General features: G+C 47.4%; 1 protein-coding gene across 1 annotated transcript in view; it reads right to left on the minus strand.

Annotated features, from left to right (window-relative positions):
- Positions 1 to 22,645, minus strand: part of LOC119977336 (PC3-like endoprotease variant B) — a 1,015,536-nt gene that overhangs the window by 14,436 nt on the left and 978,455 nt on the right. The gene's annotated exons all lie outside the window — the stretch shown is intronic.

Raw genomic sequence — 22,645 nt, forward strand, 5'->3', positions numbered from 1 at the left:
TCTGAATAAAGTTCTAAGTGTCTATTTCAGACTTCGCTAACTTGGGGGGAAATATTTGCATTCGTAAAGACCCATTCTTTACATTTACATTCCTTCAACTAAATAAAGCCTTATGACAATAAACATTCCATTCATCCCTTTTCATTCGTTATAACAACAAGCTGTGAATTTCATAGTCCCACTTCAAGGAGTCTATAACCACTTATAGCTGTCAATTAAACTGTGAAATGGCAGGCTGTGATGCTGGTTGTGAAATCAGGCATGCAGCATTTATCTAATAATGGGAACTCTCAGGCTTATGTCAGCAGACAGAGTAAAATAGCCAACAATGTTTTTTAACACTTTCAAAGATTTAAAGGGCAAGATTTTAAAATGCTTTGACAGCTGCTTTTGATAGATCCACTTGGTACTTTTGACAGAGGCTTCTGACAGTTTTGAAAGTTGAATTTTACAGATCTGTTGACAGTTCCAATGGGCTTATGCAGTTTAGATGCATATTTATGCCAACTTTTAACAATTCGATTGGGCACTTGACCAATCTCAAAGGGCATATTTCCTTCACCAATAGCACCTTACATCCCTCAATGTGTCTGGATCTAAAAGGCTACTGTACCCCTCTAAAGGACTATCCAGACTATTCAAAGGAACCCACATAATTTAGACCTGCTCTTACCAAATCTAATCTGCACACTTTGGGTTCCACGCTCCAACCAATTCTACCAAAATCCCACTTCAGTAGAGGCAGCTGATGATTGGTCAGCTGCGTCCATACGACACGCATGTTCAAAATGTGCCCTGCCTCCATTCCCTCCCCCAGAAAAAAGTGAATTCCCCTATTCGGAGGTGGGATTTATGAGTTTCAGCCATTTCAGCCATTTTTGCCATGACAGAAAACTCTCAATCATGGCTAAAATCGGGTTCAGAAAGTGCTGAATATACTCAACAGGTTTGGCAGCATCTGTGGAGAGAGAAAGAAAGTGAATGCTTTGAGCCAAAATTCTATTTTCTTTGTAGAAGAGTCATATTTGCCTTGTGATGTTTACTATGTTGACCTTTCCGCAGATGTTGCTGGACCTGATGAGTATATCCAGCACTTTCTGTTTTTAGTTTCACCTTCATGGTCACCTTTGCTGATACATGCTTCTTAATTTCTCAATTAAAAAAAAACACTGAATTCAAATTCTCACACCACAATGGCGGGATTTTGAAATTACATTCTTTCAATTATTAGTCCAGATCTCTGGATAACTAATCCAATAACATCATCACTCCAGCACTGTATCACCCTTTGAATAGAGTTTGGGCTTTCTCATGATAATTTCTGACAGGCACATACTCCCAGCACAATAATGACTGTAATTTCACAAACTGCTATATGGGGAAGGTTTGCTTTCTGTTCAAGGTGCAATGAAATCATAAGCACACTTACTGGGCATGATTCAGCAAGTTTGGGTTAAAGTCAGCTGAACGGCGCATTTAGAGGAGTTTTAATGGATGTCTACGGCATCAAAAATTAGTTGGGCGGGATTCTCTGTCCCACCTCACCCGTTTTCTGGTGCGGAGCGCCCCCGCCAGCAGCGAGATCCTTCATTCCGTCAGCTGGCCAATGGGGTTTCCCATTGTGGACACCCTCACTCCGTTGGGAAATCTCTGGGCGTGAGTGCGCTGCCGGCGAAACGGAGGATCCCCCGACAGACAACCCGGCTCCCTGCAATTCAACGGCACTTTGCCATTTTGTTAGCCTCATTGAGGAACACTCCATCAAGGTCACTCTTTAAATCATTTCCTGCACCGACGAGCTCAGCTTACAAGTGCAGGAAGACTACTCACAGATCGAGGCGTCGTTTTTAAAGGTAGCCCCTGTTATGGGCCAGGGTTTAGAGAACACCAAAGTATATTATGGAGTTCACCTGACCTGTAACTGTTTATAGATTTTGGATATGAGGAGCATAAGGGCCTACCTTTCAGGTGTTATTCAACACTGCCTTAAGCACTTTAAATCAAAAACAAAGTTTATTCTACAAATTCAGTTAACATTTTATAAACACACACAGCAAGCATTTTATCAACTACAAACATAAATACCCCACACAGCTACAGAACTCTATATTTAACCCTTAATAACTTCCCTTTACTGCTTCACTCAAGTAACAACATCCATAAATCAGACAATCCCTTTTACACAAACCAGTAGGTTTGAATTTCTTCCTAAACAGTTATTACTTTGAAGTTATCAAGTGATCTGTAGTCACCTTTTTAACATGCAGAGAGAGAGAGACTCCAAGATCCTTGTAGTTTGAATACAGCTTCCAACTGTCTAAACCACAAGTAAAACACAGAGCCACACAGCTTCCAGCTCAAAACGAAAGTAAAACCCAAAACCCAATTCCACCCACACGATGACATCACTGCAGCCATTTGAGAAGACAAACAGTTCTTAAAGGGGCATTTTCATGACATCCCGATCTATTGGCCCCCCTCAGCTCCCCACCTCAGCCTCCGGACCCCCTCACTTCATCCAACTTACTTCTTTGAGGGTCTTCAAGCCCTGCCTCACCCCACATCTTATGGTCAACGCGCCCCTCCCTCTTCCCTCCCCTGGGCCTGACCGCTGGACCGGGCAATCTGGGCACCTTTGCAAACTTTGGATGGTTCCGACTTTGTCACAGCGATAGTTACCCCCCCCCAAAATTAAAACCACTTTTAGTTACTTTATAACTTTGTACAACCCCTCCCCCCCCCATGGAACTGATGTTGAGAGGAAGATTCCTCATGTGGCAGAATCTATAACAAGGTGGCATTGTTTCAGAATAAGCCATCTCCCATTTAAGAATGGGATGGTGAGGAATTTGTTCTCTGAGGGTTGTGAATCTTTTGAATTCTCTAACGTTGAAAGCATTGGAGCCTGAATCATTGAATGCATTTAATTGGCAGACAGATTCTTGAACTACGGGGAAGTTAAGGGTTATGGGGAACTGCACACCAAGTGAAGTTGGAGCAAGATCCAATCAACCATGATCTTATTGGATGGTGGAGCAGGCATGAGGGAGCATATAGTCTACTCCTAGTTCTTATGTTCTTATTTTTTGTCTACACTGTACATGATTAATCATGCCAGTAATCAAACGAGCATTTGAAAACAAATTAATCAACTGACAAACTTGAGTTAAGTGTATATTTTAATCAGAGACTTGAATATTTATGGAAAAACAGTAATTAGAAGGCCAGTCTTCTAGAACCTGAATGTTATTTTGCATCCTCATTGTATTGTTAAGTGAGACAAACTGCAAAACGTTAAGGAAGAGAAGGAAGCTACCAAAGAAGATTTCACATTGAAAAATGCAAACACTTATCTGCCAGCTTTTGTATGCAATCACTTGACTTTGTTCTCAAACACAATTGTAACTTAATTCACCATTATAAAGAGTAACAGGCCTCCGGAAGTGGAGGGAAACGGACAACCTTACTGGAAGCAACATACACTGCGGGCATTTGAAGAAAGGCCAGCTATTCTGGGATGAAGTATTCTCCCCAATGTTATACTCGACAGAGATTGCGTTTCTCAATGATGTCCATAGAAATAACCGCTAAATAGCTTTTCTTGATCCTATTTCAACAAGACTTGAAGTTCTGCAATGACCTTAAATCCAGTGACTCAGCCAAATTGAGAGGCAGCAATATGCTTGCAATACAAAGGAAACAAACTATCAATTTAATGTAAAAATCAAAACACCAAAATGTGTGCATTCCTCAGAATCTTTGGTAAAATAACCTGAACATCACAAATAATACATTTGTGCTCCTGCATGTTTCCTTCTATCCAAGGAGACAGAAATTTGTCAAGCTCCTGATATTCAAGTTGCTTTGAACGATTCCTGCTCATTTTGGTACATAAGCCATTTCAGAGGTATGTTTCACCAGTTCAACGTCCGGATTGAAAAACAAAACATGTTCATAAAGTGTTCAAGTAATGATATGGCTTTGCCAGACATGCAGTGGTCAAAAGCAGCTTGCACATCAGACTATCACAACTATTTATTCCGCTCCGATCTTTGTCGCACTTTCCCAATATTCTGTAGCCATTAACTTACCAGCATACAGGTAAGCATACGCATACTAAATATTTTTAATTTTTTTCTTTTCTGATTTCAAAAAGGTGTGGGAAGAGTCCCGCAGGTGTGTGTGTGTGTGTGTGAGGGGAGTGGGCATTGCATGGGGGATGCTGTTTCTACTTTAACTTTTTTAAATTGGGGCGCCCTTTAAAAAGGGCACCCTGATCTTTTAAAAACATTAATTGTTGGGGGTGGCAGGCTGAATCAGAGCCCATCCTACCAGAATGATGTTGTGGTACCCACCAAGAGGCTTACATTACAGCGAAGGAAGTCACTCTTGGGGCCAGCGGTTTCCACACTGTTTTTCATGTCCACTGTCCCACTAGCCAAATAATGAGAAAATCTTGCCCTATGTCATTGACACTTTTTCAGGCCCACATTTCAGCAACAACAGATCTCAGTCAGTCAGTCAGCAATGCCTGAAGTAATGGTTCTTTGACTATTAGAATACCGAGATACATCAACACATTAGTTTCCCAATTCCACCATCACGGCAAAAGAAATCCTGCACTGTCAGTGGGACCCAATGGGCTGTACATTTCATAGAAACACAACCATAGAAACCTTATAACGCAGAGGAATGGTATTCGGTTCATCGTGTCTGCAAGGGTTCTCGAGTGAGCAATTCACTTGCGGGGTGAATTCTCTGTTTGGGAGATGTTCTGCACGATTCTCCATCGACAGGATCCTCCACTTCGCCGGCATCGCACCCATGCCCACGGGTTTCCCAACGGCGTTGGTGTGGCTGCGGGAATGGAGAATCCGGCTGCCGGTGGGGGTATGCCACACCAGAAAACGGGGCTGGCGGGACGGGGAATCCTGCCCATTCTCCTCCTGGAAGGGAGTTACAACCAATTCACAATCCCTTGGGAGTGGAAATCAGGAAGCAATTCCATATCCCTTGCCATGCAAGCTTATGCGTGGCAAGGAATATAAGGGATTCCCAAAGGAATCCCGCTATCGGGCCGCCACTTTGAGCGGGTGGCCTTTGAGCGAAGTCCCATCGCTGGCCATCTCTAATTATAGAATCACTACAGTGCAGAAGGAGGCCATCTGGCCCATCGAGTCTACACTGACCCTCTGACACAGTGCTCTACCTAGAGTCAGGCCCCCATCTTATTCCCTTAACCCAGTAACCCCACCTAACCTCTAACCTTTTGGACACTAAGGGGCAATTAATCATGACCAATCGACCTAACCTGCACATCTTTGGACAGTGGGGGGGGGGGGGGGGGGGGGGGGGGGGTGGGTGGTGGGGGGTAGGAGGGGTGTGGGGGGTAGGGGGTAGGGGTGGCAGAGTCCGCAACCAACACGCTGGAATAGATGTGAATGCCTTGTTTTTTTTTAAAATGGCGAGTATATTGTGCTGCGTGCCTATCTGAGAGAGAGAGAGAAAAAAATTTGCTGCACTCTTGGTGATCCTCATTATTTATTATTCCAAATGTTTGAACTTAATTATGCCATCTTGCAGAATCTTGAGTTCCCCACCCCAACCACCCCTACCCCTACCCCCTACCCCTACCCCCTACCCCCCTACCCCTAACCCCTACCCCCCTACCCCTAACCCCCCTACCCCTACCTACCCCTACCCTTACAACCCCCTACCCCTACCCCCCCCCCTACCTCTACCCCCCCTACCCCTACCCCCCGGCACGCAATGTAAGTGATTTCACTCTCTCCTCACAACACCACCCCCCCCCCCCCCCCCCGGGAACTCGATGTAGGTAACTGAACGGCGTCAACCATCATCAATGGTTTACGCCGTTATAAACCAACTGTGGGAACCAACATTCGGGCCGGAGAATAATTAAGCCTAAAAAAACAATGGCATCCTGCCGGCGCCCGCCGTTCTCCGAGGCGAGCGGCGGGATTTGAAGAACGCTGTTTTATGGCGGGTGGGAGAATTTTGAACATGGCGGGAGCGGGAATATCGGCACCCCCTGGGCGATTCTCCGAGCCTGTGTGGGGTTGGAGAAGTTCGCCCTATATTCCCAAGGCCTTTTTCAATTAATTGGACAAATTTATCATGCCGTTTGTACGGGGAGTGGGGCGGGGGGAGGGGGTGGAGAATGCTAGGATCCCAAAGAAGGTTCTATAGAAAACAAAGTCCAGGAGGGGCTAGCCCTCCCAAGCCTACAGTACTACCTCTGGGCAGCAACAACAGAAAGAGTGATGGGGTGGATAAAGCCAGAAGCCGAGTGGGTGTGCATGAAGGAGGCCTCCTGCCCCCTCATCCCCACCCAAAAAACTCTCCAGCAGCCCAGTGGTGGTAGCCACCCTCCAGACCCGGAAGCAGCTACGGCAACAATTTGACCTGACCGAAATGTCCAACAAAGCTCCCATCTGCAATAACCACAGGTTCACGCCAGCACTTACCGACGCCACTTTCAAAAGGTGGAGACAGGATATGGGGACACTGTCAGTCAGAGACCTATACACCAACCAGAAACGGCCCTAGGGTTGCTGGCGCCCCGGGCAAGCTAAACTTCGGCGCCCTTATACATACTCTAAAATGCTTCGTATTTTGTAATCATTACATTTGACAATCATTTCACTAGAGTTCTGGTAAGTTGGATGGTCATTAATCATTATCATAAGCATGAACAAAGTTAGCATTATTTGTGTTGCAGTTAGGCATGTCACGTTTATGTTCTTTTAATCTAATAACTAAATATTCCCAGTTTCGTCTATATTACACGGTTTACACCAGCATTTGGTTTTTCTGAAATATTATTTCTTACTAACATCGACTTAATGGTAGAAGTGTACCTAATAGCTATATTCACATTGAGATCACATCTGTTTGTAAATCGTCTGTGGTATGTAAAAAATAGCTTCCTAGCCCAGGGGCTGTATTTTTACGTGGGTCCCGCACTTGACTTGACCGGAATTCAAGTAAAAATAGCCAACAGAAAATGATTTACGGTCACGTAAAAATTGACACTGCATTGTAAAATAAATTAAAAACAGTCAGATAAATACTTCATAAAAATTATGAAATAATTTGTCACGCAGTCCTTGATGGCGCCCCCTAGCACATGGCGCACCGGACGACTGCCCGAGTTGCCGGTACCTTGAGCCGGCCCTGACACCAACGGCAGGGTCACAACACTGGACAAACTGACATAGAGATTCCAGCTAGCTAAGGGCAACAAGCGTAGATACCTGCAGCTTAAAAACTTCCTTTGGAAGGAGCGTAGGACATTCCCGCGACAACCGCAACGGATGCTACTAGAAGAACTACTGGATGCAGACATTCTAGGTAGAGGGAACTGTAGTGACATGTACGAACGACTGATAGAGAGGGCCGACGCTGTACTGGACGTGACGAGGAGGAAATGGGAGGAAGACTTGGGGTTTGAAATAGGGTGGGGACTATGGAGTGAAGCACTAAATCGGGTCAACTCCACCTCCACGTGCTCAAGATCCAACCTAATGCAACTAAAAGTGGTACATAGAGCCCACTTAACAAGAACCCGAATGAGCAGGTTCTTCCTGCCGGTGGAGGACAGATGTGAACGGTGCCAAGGAGGCCCGGCCAATCACGCCCACATGTTCTGGTCTTATAGAATTTACAGTGCAGAAGGAGGCCGTTCGGCCCATCAAGTCTGCACCAGCTCTTGGAAAGAGCACCCTACCCAAGCCCACACCCCCACTCTATCCCCACACCATATCCCCACAACCCAGTAACCCCACCCAACACTAAGGGCAATTTTGGACACTAAGGGCAATTTAGCATGGCCAATCCACCTAACCTGCACATCTTTGGACTGTGGGAGGAAACTGGAGCACCCGGAGGAAACCCACGCACACACGGGGAGAACGTGCAGACTCCGCACAGACAGTGACCCAAGCCGGAATCGAACCTGGGACCCTGGAGCTGTGAAGCAATTGTGCTAACCACAATGCTACCTTGCCCCAGACTTGCTGAGTACTGGACAGCCTTCTTCGAGGCAATGTCCAAAATGGTGGGAATGAGGGTGGAGCCATGCCCGAAAGTGGTGGTCTTCGGCATATCAGATCAGCCAGATCTTTTCATGGGGTGGAGGGCGGGCACCCTTGCCTTTGCCTCCTTGATTGCCACCAAAGAATCCTGCTTGGCTGGTGGTCAGCAGCACCACCCAAAGCTCCAGACTGGCTGTCCAACCTATTGTAATTTCTCCAAATGGAGAAAATAAAATTCGCCATCCGAGGGTCGGAAGATGGCTTCCTCAAAACATGGGAGCCATTCACCCTACTATTCCGGGACCTGTTTGTGGCCAACAAACAAATAAACAAGTAGCCAAGAGCCAGGGGAAAGTAGCCAGGACATGATAGAAGAGAGGGAAGGGAGGGAGGACCGGTGGGGGTGGGGGGGGGGGGGGGGGGAGCAAGAGGGAGTAGCCAAACCCAGCAGGAGAGAAAAGGGAGTACCAGAGAAGAAGGGAGTGGGAGGGGAGGGGATGGGAGAAGGTGGGTAGGGGAGGGGGGAAGTGGTGGGGGTGGACTGGGAGGGAGGGAGAAGAGGGAAGGCGAACAACAGAGGGGAGCCAGAAGGGAGGAAAGAGAAGGGAACACAAACTGGGTGGAGAGCGGAGGAAACGACAATGACCGTAACAAGCACAGCAAGGCGAAAGAGAGAAAGAAAGAAAAGGAAGAAGGAACGACAGACATCCGGAGCTGAGGCAAATGGACAAAAACAAGAAAAAAGACCAAGAGATGCAAGTGGCATCAGGGACACCACCCAGGTGCCCCTTCCACCTGGGTTTGTTTTGCTTGTTTTATATAAAATAGGAGAAGATGGAGGGGAGAAAGCCCCCACTTTTCTGCTATGTATTACGACATTTTTTTTTTTACTTCCTGATTTTTTTTGTTTTCCTCTGTGTACATTTACAAATATTTCATGAATAAAACGTAACAAAAACATTAAAATAATAATCTATTCCAATATTCAATGCACCTTGGTACTCTTTGCAAGTATTGGGCACAATTCAACGGAAGAAAGTTTAAGTATGCTTTTGGGCCGGTTTGGCGGGCTGTTTCTCAATGACGGCAGCGTTGAGATTCACCCCGCCATTCAACGGCACTTTGCTGCGTTTTTGGCCTTGTGGGGTTTCTCCCCACCGAGGCTAGACTTCAAAAGATTTCCTGCTGGCAAGCTGATCTTGCCATTTTGAGAAGCAGCCCCCATCTTTCCGATTACCCTTTCAGGCCCTGTCCCTCGCTTTCTGGCCCCTGACTCATGCCCCAACTTTGTTGAGACCTCTGGGAACTCCACCTGATCCCCCTCACCACCTTCCAATTTGCAAGTTCCCTCCGGGTTTGACCCCTGGCAGTGCCAACCCAGCACCCAGCCACTGTCAGTCTGGAACCCGGACTGTGCCCTGGCAGGTGTGACAGAGTGGCACTGCCAGGATGCCAAGGTGGCAGTGTTAAAGTGTCTGGGTGGTGGGGGAGTATTAAAGCGCCATTCTGCCCTGCCCCTGACCACCTGGGGTCACTAATAACCTGCAAACCCCCCCCCCCCCCTTCCCCACCTGAGGTGACATTATGCCTAGTTCACGTCTGTGTGAACCGTACTAAGCTGCACCCTGGCACAGTCTCATAGGTGTGGCTGTTGCCTACTGGGCGGCAGGTGAATCTGCTGAGGATGATATCCAGTTCATGCTGGCCGAGTGAGTCGGATATGGATCCGGGCGCAACGGGTGAATTGCGCGAGTGCCCCAAATCGCTAAATTGCGTCCATTATCTTTTGGTTTCCACAACCCTGCCAAGTTAGTTTAAACCCTCCCCAACAACAGTAGCAAAATGCCCGACAAGGAAATATTGGACTTGCTACATCTTACACCTGGCTTGCATAACACCAATTCTGTTGGGAACACCAAGGTGAACAACTGGTTTTGAAATTTACAAGCATACCATAATAAGGAAATATTCCATTCATTAAAATGTAGGCATTTGTGATTCCAAGCACATAAGGAAGAATTGGCATTTGCATAATGTTCCTCAGGTAGAGGAATACATCACAAAGTACTTGACATTAAGGGGAACAGAACAGTGGATGTGAAACAACAGGGGCAATGAGGGGAAGTGTTAGGGTGCAGTCCCAAGGTTTAATCAAAGAAAGAGAGACACCAAGCACACAGTGGATACATATGTGACAGTTTCCCTGGCAGCATCCATGTCTCTTTTACCTTTGTTAATTCATTAATCTGGAGTATCTCTGTTTTTATGTAGTATTAATCTCTCCTTTGCAGTTGACAGAAGCAATACTCTAAAGACGTGGTTTATGGTAGAGTGCCAAATTATCAAGATGGTTCAAGAGAGGTTTAATGGGACTCACATTTAGGCAACATCATAGTACACATCTAGCATTTTAAATATGAGATTTCAGTGATATGACTTTACAAAGAGTAGCGTATGATATTGAACAAAATCAAGTTTGCAAGTATTTAGAAATTGGACAGCCCAGAAAAAGGTGGCAGTGTACTTAACCTGTGCCCATTGGTTGCAATTCAGGCGGCATGCAAACTTTAGACTGACAATGCCTCTCTGGAGGACAAACCCACTGTCTGTCTTTGGCTGGCATTGTTCATGTTCTCAGCACTGTCACAAAATAAACATTTCAACTCAAATTTATAAATCAAACTATGCCATATTGCATACAAACATCAACTAATCACACTTGTGCATTCTGAGTTCCTGTCTTTCTTGTGGCTTTTCCATCTGAATGCTCCTATCCAGGACTTCTCCAGTGACTGAAGCATGGCGGGTGGAAGGCTGCTGGCTTTTCAGGAAAATCTCGATCAGCTTTGCCCCTAAAGCCAGTGCTCTTGCTGTTGCCTATCAGCTAACTAGCCCAGACAGTTCCACCCATGTCAGAAGGGGTGCTCTGGTTTCCTCCCACAGTCCAAGGATGTGCAGGTTAGTTGGATTGACCATGATTAATTGCAACTTGGTGCCCAAAAGGTTAGGCCGGATTATTGGGTTATGGGAATAGGGGACGGGTGTGGTCCCAGATAGGGTGCTATTTTAGTGGGTCAGTGCAGGCCCGCGGGCTGAATGGTCTCCTTATGCACTGGAGTGATTCTATGAGTCTAAGTCAAGTCTTTTAGGGCCAAAGCTGATCGCGTTTTGCCTGCAAAGCCAGCAGCCTCCCACCTGCCATGCTTCAGTCACTGGATTGGAGCATTCAGATGAAAAAGCCACACGAAAGGCAGGAACTCAGAGTGCACAAGTGTGATTAGTTAATGTTTGTATGCAATATGGCATAGTTCGATTTGAGTTGAAATGTTCATTTTGCGACAGCTTTTTTTCATCATAGCCAATCAAATTCTGTGATGGAAGGAAGCAGAAGGAAAGTCAGGTGTAAAGGATTGTTGGTGAATGGAGTCAGAGGAGTTGATCATGGACAGTCCAGCCACACGGGTGCTATTTTAATTGCCTTCTTCCTTCCAGTTCCTTCTATCCCTACTCCTCATCTGCTCGTGATATAGCTGGTCACAAGCGATGTGCCCTCGTGGTGACAATGCTCTGTCGCATTCAGTTGCCAATCATGTATGTTGACATACACCCTGCCAAGAGCTCTAGCACTCCTCCAGAAAGCTCCATGCAACTAAAGTGTTGCTTAAGCACCACAATGTGTTTCATCACAGTTTGTCTGGTAAAATGACTCATGTCACATGCATATTGTCCAATCATGTGTAGGTTGTGCATCCGAGAACTGTGAAGTTAAAGGAAAGCTCCTATCACCCAGTGGCCTCTGACTTGTTGTAGTGACTCAAATGCAGTTGGGCTCTGCAAATGAAAGCATTATGATAGCTGCCAAGATACTGAATTGACCTGCATGATACACTATGTAAGGTAGCATGCCAGCTGAATGTTGAGGGAGATCAATTCCTTTTGGTTATAGTGTATCTTAGAGTTGACATACAGTGCCCCAAAGTGATTTGAATGCAGTCTGTGGATGCTGCACTATGGGGAAAGTTATCACCCTTGCAAAGCTGAGTGGTCATTCACCTCCTTCTCTTTGCTTACAATAAGCTTATAATAATAATCTTTATTGTCACAAGTAGGCTTACATTAACACTGCAATGAAGTTACTGTGAAAAGCCCCCAGTCGCCACATTCCGGTGTCTGTTTGGGTACACAGAAGTTGAATTCAGAATGTCTAAATTACCTAACAGCACATCTTTCAGGCCTTGTGGGAGGAAACCGGAGCACCCGAAGGGCACCCGGAGGAAACACACGGGGAGAACGCGCAGACTCCGCACAGATAGTGACCCAAGCGGGACCCTGGCGCTGTGAAGCAACAGTGCTATCCACTGTGCTACCATGCTGCCGTGCTGTAAAGAGAGACTGAAATTTATTCAGCTCTCTTGGAATACAGAGCCTCCCTTACTCAACAGTATATGTCAAACTGGGAGATGTTGCAAACATCATGTGTTGTAGCCTAGAAAGGAGCTAAACCTCGAAAAGATTCATGGCCATTTCCACATTCACAGCCACTGGCGATGCTGTCCTCAACTTGCTTATAGGCTGCAGTTGTGGGTGCAGCACATGGCAGATTTTAGTGAGGATGCCCTCAGTGAAGTGGAGGTTCAGGCCGAAGAATTACTCCCTGAACATGCTGGACATGTATGACCTCCTCGTGAGAACCTTTCTCCCACACATTGTCCTCCTTCTTCAAGCAGCATGTCTAGCTCTGTTTTACCTCTGTTCATTCTCCTTGTCATGTTGTAGTTTGGTGGGTTGGAGGGGTGGGGGTGTATGTAAATGAATGCACCAATGCTTGGAGGAATTGGTTTGTGCAGAAACATTCACCAAATGCCACACAGCATGCTCTATAGACTTCAGTAAATTTAAAAAGTGTAGACACCATCAAATATTTCTACTGTCACAACAATGGCCAGGAAATGTCAATCAGTAATTAAACTAAAAGCAGTTGATGATCCCTTTTATTAGATTTAGTGGGATGTCCCTCCTGCCACTGATCACAGTTTCAACTGTGTGAGGCTAAGGATTTGAATTGGATGGGATTTTGTTTATTGTCACGTGTATCGAGGTATACAGTAAAACGTATTTTTCTGCGAGCAGCTCAACAGATCATTAAGTATATGAAAAGAAAAGGGAATAAAAGAAAATACATAATAGGGCAACACAAGGAACTACTTGAGCACCGGCATCGGGTGAAGCATACAGGGGTGTACTATTAATGAGGTCAGTTCATAAGAGGGTCGTTTAGGAGTCTGGTAACAGCGGGGAAGAAGCTGTTTTTGAGTCTGTTCATCCGTGTTCTCAGACTTTTGTATCTCCTGCTCAATGGATAAAGTTGGAAGAGTTAGTAAGTCGGGAGGGAGGGGTCTTTGATTATGCTGTCGGCTTTCCCCGGGCAGTGAGAGATGTAGATAGAGTCAATGGATGGGAGGCAGGTTTGTGTGATGGACTGGGCTGTGTTCACAACTCTCTGAAGAAAAGGTTCTGGAAGGTTGAGCTCCAAAATGGCAACACGGGCACTGAATCATGTATTGATGGCTTCCAGTTTGCTCTTCCCCACAAGTGGAAACATTCAATTTGTTCCAACTCTATCAAAATCTTCCATAATTTTAAAGAACTTTATTAGGTCAGCGTCAACCTTCTTGTTTCCAGTGAAAAAAGACCCATCTTGTCCTGACAGCTGTAACCTCTCAATTCTGGTAAATATTTGCACCCTCCCCAATACTTCTACTCCTTTTCACAATAGGACAACCAGATCTGTACATAATCAACCTAACGTTTTATACAAGTTTAGCTTAAGTTCCTGACTTTTCAATTCTATGCCTCCAGAAATATACATGATGTGGAGATGCCGGCGTTGGACTGGGGTGAGCACAGTAAGAAGTCTTACAACACCAGGTTAAAGTCCAACAGGTTTGTTTCAAACACGAGCTTTCGGAGCACGGCTCCTTCTTCAGGTGAATGTGTTAGTAAGCTCCGAAAGCTCGTGTTTGAAACAAACCTGTTGGACTTTAACCTGGTGTTGTAAGACTTCTTACTGTCCAGAAATATAGCGAGCGATCTAACAGCTGCGTTGTGCTCAAGTGAGAGCGTGATGCAGCCGTTAGATCACTGGAGAGGCTCGGGAACCGCGCCAGGCACTGGCTGGTTTGCGATCTAACTGGCCGGCTCCCGTTGGCGAAATCTGGATTCCGACGTGGTGAGAAACCAATGATCACCACTTAAAGCCAATCTCTATAGAATTAACGGGAAAGACCCCGGGCGCGATTCTCCGCTCCCCACGCTGGTTGGGAGAATCGCGGGAGGGCTGGGGGAATCATGCCACGCCGCCCTGGCACCCCCTGTGATTCTCCCACCCCCCCCCCCCCAAAATGGCGTGTCGCGTTTTGCAACACGCTGCTCGGAGAATCGCTGCTCGCTGTTTTTCCCGGCAACCGGTGATTCTCCGGCCCGGATGGGCCGAGCAGCCTAACGACCCCGACAGGTTCACGCCGGCGAAAACCACACCTGGTCGCTGCCGGCGTGAACAGCACGTAACAGGTAAGTGTGGGGCCTGTGGGGGGCGGAGAGAGGATCGAGCACCACGGGCGTGCTCGTGAGGGGACTGGCCCGCGATCGGTACCTACCAATCGTCGGGCCGGTGTCTCTAAGAGACGCACTCATTCCCCTCCGCCGCCCTGCAAGATCAAGCCGCTACGTCTTGCGGGGCAGCGGAGGGGAAGACGGCAACCGCGCATGAGCGGGTTGGAGCTGGCCAACCTGCGCATGCGCGGCTTACGTCACTGAGGCGCCGCCGGCCGCGTCATTCACGGCGCGCCGCTTTGACGCAAGCGTCAAGGCCCGGCGGCCGAGTTTCTCACAACGCGGCTCCTAGCCCCCCAGGGGAGAATAGGGGGCGAGGAGCGGCCTCCGATGCCGGAGTGAAACACTCCAGGGTTCACTCTGGCGTCAGCACTCAATTTCCCTTTGGGAGAATTTCGCCCTCCGTATCTAATGGCTTCCAGGCATCTAACCGCTTCCCCAGCAAGTGATCATGTGGGCACCGATTAGTAAAACGTGAAACTAGCAGAATGGCTGCTGTGGGGATCCGACAATGAGGTGAGTAGCCATCCTGGCCCCTGGGCAATGAACCTGGGGGCACTGGGGTTCTGGTCCCAGTGCTTGGGGGGATTGTGGGGGAGCCCCTGTGGGGGAGGCCATGGTGCGGAGGGGTAGGGGTGTCCCTGGTTTTAGGGGGTGGTGGGGCCTCAGCATCCAAGGGTCCGCATGCCCTGAATCATTTGTACCTATAATGTGGGCAACCCCAGCTCCTACCTGTCTGTCTCACCGACCACCCATAACTCCCACTGACCGTGGAGGCCTCTGGACATGCGGCTGAAGGCTATTGCTAATAGGGAGTTGGCAATCGTAGTTAAGTGAGAACTTCATAGCTCCTAAGTGGATTTTTGTGGGTGAGCAGGCCAGGTGACATGCGGGAGTTATTGCCTAACATCCCAATCAGACCGCGAGGCCTGGAAACTGTGCCTTAACACTGCAGAAAGCAACACAACGGACTCAGCAGCCAGCATCCAAACACCAGGGGCTGGGCCCCAGCACCGGGGACATTTCCACAACCAGAGGGCGGGCGTGTGCACCAGGGAGGGGGCCAGCACCTGGTCTAGGTCATGTAAAGAGCGGGTGTCTGGGCTACAGGGTCTGGGGTCCGGTGACCAGGGGCCCAGCTGCGGCCGGGGGTGTGTGGGCAGGACATGTTGGATGGCAGCCTGCAAAATGGCAGGGGATGTGAGGGGGGAGGGGGAAGCCATGAGGGATTGGAGGGTCCCGGGGTGGTAGGCACCACTGGTCATCAGTCTCACATCCTCTCCAATTCCTTACAGATATTACACAAGATGGATGATATCTTGGATCTCGCGCAAGCTGCTCCGCGATGCTGCTGGCAGACTAGGTGGGCAGACACCGGAGAAGGCAGCAACAGCAGCATCAACAGAGGCTTGAAGCGGTGGCCCATGTGCAGCGCCACACCCCACACCCTGAGGACCCAGCCACTCATCAGGTCAGAGGGCTAGGCTGGCGACGGCCCTTGGTGTACAGGCATCACTAGTCTTTCAAACAGATGATGGACAGCGTGTGCAGCAGGAGGCTCCGCCTCAACATGGGCATGATGCGGCACCTGTGCCATGTCTTCGTAGACTTGGTACTATGTGGAGGAGGAGGATACCCACTCCCGGTGCTGTCAAGGTCACCGCAGCCCTGAATTACTATGCCTCAGGATAATCCCAGGGCTCGAGCGTGAACTTGTCCAACATTTCACAAGCAACAGCCCGTAAGTGCATCGGTGAGGTCACAGATGTCCTGTTTTCCCAGGCAGCTAAGTCTATAAACTTTGTCATGGACAGGCTGAACAAGATGCTCGGGCAGCAGGATTCCCCACCATCGATGGGATGCCCTAGGTCTAGAGGGTAATAGATGTTGCCTTGTGCACACAGGGCCATCAGGACGTGCCTCACATCAACAGGAAGGGGTTCCATTCCCTGAACGTCCAACTTGTATGTGATTCAATACTTGCAACACAGATAAATGGCATGAGACATTTTCCATTTTGGAGAAGAAGTAGAATACTTTTTCCTGCCTGGGGGCAAGATATGATTCAGTATAATTATTTAATCCTGTAATATTTTTCAATGTTACTGTTTGATACAGTGAAGCTTGGTTGTGAGGGCTTGTGGGCGTTTGTGTGCGTGTTTGTCTGACTGATTTAGTTGAACTGAAGATAGTCAGACTGAAGGTTTAAATCACCAAAAGGGTTAGGTGTCAAAGCAAGCATTTTGAAGTGAAGAAGAGCAAAGCTAAGATGGAATAAATTAACAACATGGATGGAAAATTGCATGAGGAGACAAAAAGGTTTGTGTTTACTTGTTAAATTTCAAAGAGGAATAAAAGGAAGTTTTAAAACTGGCAAAGGCCATAAATGAATAAAGCAATGTCATTAAGTTTATTTTTCCCTTAAGTAATGGCCATAAAGACAATATGAAAGGTTTTTATATTCTAGGAAAGTTAAGAACAATGGGCCGGATTCTCAGTTTCAGCTGCTATGTGCCGGCTCAAACAAAGAATATGTGGGCATTGTACGACCCGAAAATTGGCGCCAAACCCTCATCGATTCCGGAACCGGTGTCGGGCGGAGGAGGGGGGGCTAGCAGGGGCGCTGGGTGAAACTCCCGGCTCCATGCCGAAAACAGCCAGTGAGTGGGTCCGTGGCCGGGCATGCACACGGCGATGACCTGCAGAGGTCACACCACACAACATGCGATGGCCTTGCGTGGATCCAACCCGCCACCCGCGATTCCATAGGCCACCCCCTCGCCACCCCCAACAGTCCCCCCAGCCCTCACGGAAGCCCCCCTGGCCAGCGGCACAGATCACGGCCGAGTGCAGCTGGCACTCCGGGTTCCCGACCGCTGAGACTACACGTCCCCTGCATGGTTGGGAACTCGGGCCCATCGGGGGCTGAGCATCACTGGAGGGCCTGCCAATGAAGCACCGACGCTGTTCCAACAGCGTGCGGCTCACAACGCGATTAGGCTACTTGCGAGGGGGCGGAGCATGGTTGACCGGCGTCAAACCAGTGCAGGCCTCGATTTGGGCATTGGAATGGATTCTCCACCCAGTGACCTATTACGATATAAGCACGGGCAACTGAGAATCTCGCCCAATGAGTTCAAGATGAAACAGAAAAAAAACATACTTAGAGAATGTGTTCAAAACTGTGTTAGGAGGAGTGGCCATGTGCTATGTAGAAGAGTGTGCTGTGTTTGAACAAACTGGTGAAGTAAGCAAATTCTCGCCACTCCAGGGGAGTATCTGTTTGTATCAGAAAGCAAGGTTCCTCAGTCTGTGAAAGAGTAACAAATTGGGCAAAAGTGAGCCAACACCCAGTTTTGCATCGCTCCTGGTTTTTAGTTTCTTACATTTATTTTGATAATGAAGTCTCTGGTATATCAACACAGCATGTCATCAGAATTGTGTCTAATTTAGGGCATAATGAAAATTTAGACTGCTATTTATATGCTGGTTTAAATTTAAAAGAGAATTTTGAGAAGTGTACAGTATATAATTTTGTTACACTGAACATTAAAAAAGTGACAACCCCACCCACCACACTTCCCACTCCCCCAACATCCCAATACGAAGCCCCCCCAGCACTCATGATTTATAACCTCATTCTTACCCTCCATGACTCAACCTCCCTCCCATCCCACATCCCCATAACTTAACATCTCTCCCACTCCCCCAATGACTCAACTCTCCTCCCATTCCTACATCACCTCCAACCCAGAACCTCACCATCCCCGTACCCTATATCCCCTCTCTCCCCCTCCCCTCTTTCCATCCGTTCTCATTTTCCCCCACCATCCCTACCCCAGTTTTCTCTCCTCCCTACCCCTCCACAGAATGCAATTGGCTCTAAATTGATGAGTGTTTTCACTTACTATTGTTAATATTTTTTGATCAAGTATACTCTCAGCTGCTTCTGAGCTTCATGGTTCCAATTCTTTCTTGAAAAAGTCTGCCAGAGAACCATGACCTGCCCAAAGGTCAGATGTTGCTGATTCAATAAAAGGATCAGCAGCTCTGCAGCCTTGGGCAGCCCCACTGGGTACTCTGGTGACAGATCAGGATCCCACGAGAATGCACAAGATTGAGACACCTTCACTGGGCTGTACAGCAGTAAATAAAAACTATCATCTGGACCAGCACGTCAAGCAAAATGAAGCAGAGACCCTTCCACTCGACTGGTATAAATCATGGCAGGACAGTTCCAAGGCATGATCTGCTCGTCTTGCTCCATGTGGCAGGCTGAGGACAGTTCCAGTCCCCAGGGTCAGCATGTGTGCAGAAGTGTCTCCAGTTACAGCTCCAGAAAGCTCGAGTTTCAGAGCTGGAGCGGTGGCTGGAGACACTGTGGAGCATCCGCAAGTCGGAGAGTATCATGGATAGCACATATACAGAGGTGGTCACATCGCAGGCTCAGATTCCGCAGGCAGGAAGGGAATGGGTGACCACCAGGCAGAGCAAGAGAGTGAGAGAGCGAGGCAGGTAGTGCAGGAATCTCCTGTGGACATTCTCCTGCAGAACAGTCATACAACTTTGGATAATGTTGAGGGGAATGGCCTCTCAGGGGAAAACAGCAACAGTTAAACTCGTGGCACCACGGTTGGTTCTGCTGCAGAGGGGAGGAGTAATAAGTATTACAGTGCAATAGTTATAGGGATTCAATTGGAAGGGGACTAGACAGGCATTTCTGTGGCCACAAACGAGACTCCAGGATGATATGTTGCCTCCCTGGTGCTAGGGTCAAGGATGTCTCGGAGCGAGTACAGGACATTCTGGAGGGGGAGGGTGAACAGCCAGTGGTCGTGGTACACATTGATACAAACAACGTAGGTGAAAAAAGGGATGAGGTCCTAAAGGCAGAATACAGGGAGCGAAGAAATCAGACCTCAAAAGGTGGCGATCTCAGGATTACTACCAGTGCCACGTGCTAGTCAGAGTAGAAATGACAGGATATATAGGATGAATACGTGGCGGAAGAGATGGTGTCAGGGGGAGGGTTTCAGATTCCTGGGGCATTGGGACCGGTGCTGGGGGAGGTGGGACCTGTACAAACTGGACGGGTTACACCTGGGCAGGACTGGAACTGATGTCCTGGGGGGCTATTTGCTAGAGCGGTTGGGGAGGGTTTAAACTAAAATGCCAGGGGGTGGGAACCTACACAAGGAGTCAGAGAAAGAGGGAGCAAGGACAAAAGCAAAAAGGTAAAAAAGTGAATAATAAAAGTGATAGGTGGAGAAACCAAGGACAAAATTCAAACAGGGCAGTAGAGAAAAATATTGGGAGCAAGACAAGCACTGTGAAAAAGACAAACTTAAAGGCTATGTGCCTGAATGCACGGAGCTTTTGCAATAAAGTGGATGAACTAATCGCGCAGATAGATATAAATGAGTATGACATAATTGTGATTCCGGAGACATGGCTGCAGGGTGACCAGGGATGGGAACTGAATGTCCCAGTGTTCTCAGTATTTAGGAAGGACAGGCATAAAAGAAACGTTGGTGGTGTGGCACTGCTGGTTAAAGAGGAAATTAACACAATAGTGAGAAAGGATATTAGCTCTGACAATGTGGAATCTGTATGGGTAGAGTTGAGAAATACCAAGGGACAAAAAACATTAGTGGGTGTCATATATAGACCCCCAAACTACAGTGGTGAGGTTGGGAATGGCATTAAACAAGAAATTAGTGATGCATGTAATAAGGGAATATCGGTGATCATGGGTGATTTTAATCTTCACATAGATTGGGCAAATCAAATTAGCCACAATGCCGTAGAGGAGGAATTCCTGGAATGTATACGAGAAGGTTTTCTTGACCAATATGTTGAGGAACCAACAAGACAGCAGGCCATTTTAGGCTAGGTACTGTGTAATGATTGCCAATCTGGCTGTGCAAGACCCCTTGGGGACGAGCGACCATAAAATGATAGAATTTTTAATCAAGATGGAAAGTGAAGTAGTTGATTTGGAGACCAGGGTGCTGAATCTTAGTAAAGGGAACTATGAGTTGGCCTTGATAGATTGGGGAGAGTTACTTAAAGGTATGACAGTGGATAGACAATGGCAAACATTCAAGGAACGCATGGAGGAACTATAGCAACTGTTCATTCCTTTCTGGCACAAAAGCAAAGGGAGTAAGAGGGCCAATCTATGGCTTACTAAGGAAACTAGAAATAGTATCCGATACAAGGAAGAAGCATACAGATTGGCCAAGAAAAATAATAGGTCTGAGGATTGGGAGCAATTTAGAATTCAGCAAAGAAGGATGAAGGGATTGATTAAGAAGGGGAAAGTACAGGCGGAGAGGAAACTTGCAGGGAACATAAAGACTGACACTAAGAGTTTCTACAGATATGTGAAGAGAAAGAGATTGGGAAAGCGAAAAGTAGGTCCCCTACAGACAGAAACAGGGGAATGCATAATAAGGGACAAAGAAATGGCTGAGCAATTAAATACATACTTTGGTTCTGTCTTCACAAATGAGGACACAAATCAGATCCCAGAAATGCTGGAGAATGAAAGGTTTAGTGAGAGGGAAGAATTGAGGGAGATCAACATTATTAGAGTAAGAAGTCTTACAACACCAGGTTAAAGTCCAACAGGTTTGTTTCAAACACGAGCTTTCGGAGCACGGCTCCTTCTTCAGGTGAATGGAAAGGCTTGTTCCAGAAATGTTTATATAGACACAGTCAGAGATGCCCCGGAATGCGAGCACCTGCAGGCAATCAAATCATCAAAGATGCAGAGAGAGAGGTAACTCCAGGTTAAAGAGGTGTGAATTGTCCCAAGCCAGTTCAGTCGGTAGGCCTCTGCAAGTCCAGGCTTGTTGGTGGGGGCCGAATGTAATGCGACATGAATCCCAGATCCCGGTTGAGTCCGCATTCATGCGTGCGGAAATTCATTCCGCACGCATGAATGCGGACTCAACCGGGATCTGGGATTCATGTCGCATTACATTCGGCCCCCACCAACAAGCCTGGACTTGCAGAGGCCTACCGACTGAACTGGCTTGGGACAATTCACACCTCTTTAACCTGGAGTTACCTCTCTCTCTGCATCTTTGATGATTTGATTGCCTGCAGGTGCTCGCATTCCGGGGCATCTCTGACTGTGTCTATATAAACATTTCTGGAACAAGCCTTTCCATTCACCTGAAGAAGGAGCCGTGCTCCGAAAGCTCGTGTTTGAAACAAACCTGTTGGACTTTAACCTGGTGTTGTAAGACTTCTTACTGTGCTCACCCCAGTCCAACGCCGGCATCTCCACATCATAACATTATTAGAGAAATGGTGCTGGGAAAATTGATGGGGTTGAAGGTGGATAAATGCCCAGAGCCTGAGATTCTGCATCCCAGAGTGCTTAAGAATGTGGCTCTGGAAATAGTGGATGCATTGGTGGTGATCTTCCGGGATTCTATAGACTCTGGAACTGTCCCTGCAGATTGGAGGGGAGCTCATGTCACTCCGATATTCAAAAAGGGAGGTAGAGAGAAAGCAGGGAATTATAGACCAGAAAGCCTAACATCGGTAGTGGGGAAAATGCTTGAATCCATTATCAAGGACTTTATAGTGGAACATATAGAAAGCAGTTGCAGGATCAATCAGAGTCAGCATGGTTTTATGAAGGGAAAATCATGCTCGCCAAATCTGTTGGAATTCTTGGAAGAGGTAACCAGTGCAGTCGACAAGGGGGAGCCAGTCGATGGGGTATATTTGGACTTTCAGGAGGCGTTTGACAATGTCCCGCATAAGTTAAAGCGCATGGGATTGGGGGAAATGTATTGAGGTGGATAGAAAACTGGTTGGCAGAAAGGAAACAAAGAGTAGGGATTAATGGGTCCTTTTGAAATTGGCAGGCAGTAACCAGTGGAGTACCACAGGGATTGGTGCTGGGACCCCAGCTATTCACAATATATATTAATGATTTTGATAAGGGAACAAAATGT

This window comes from Scyliorhinus canicula, chromosome 14 (assembly GCF_902713615.1).
Source record: "Scyliorhinus canicula chromosome 14, sScyCan1.1, whole genome shotgun sequence".
NCBI lineage: Eukaryota > Metazoa > Chordata > Chondrichthyes > Carcharhiniformes > Scyliorhinidae > Scyliorhinus > Scyliorhinus canicula.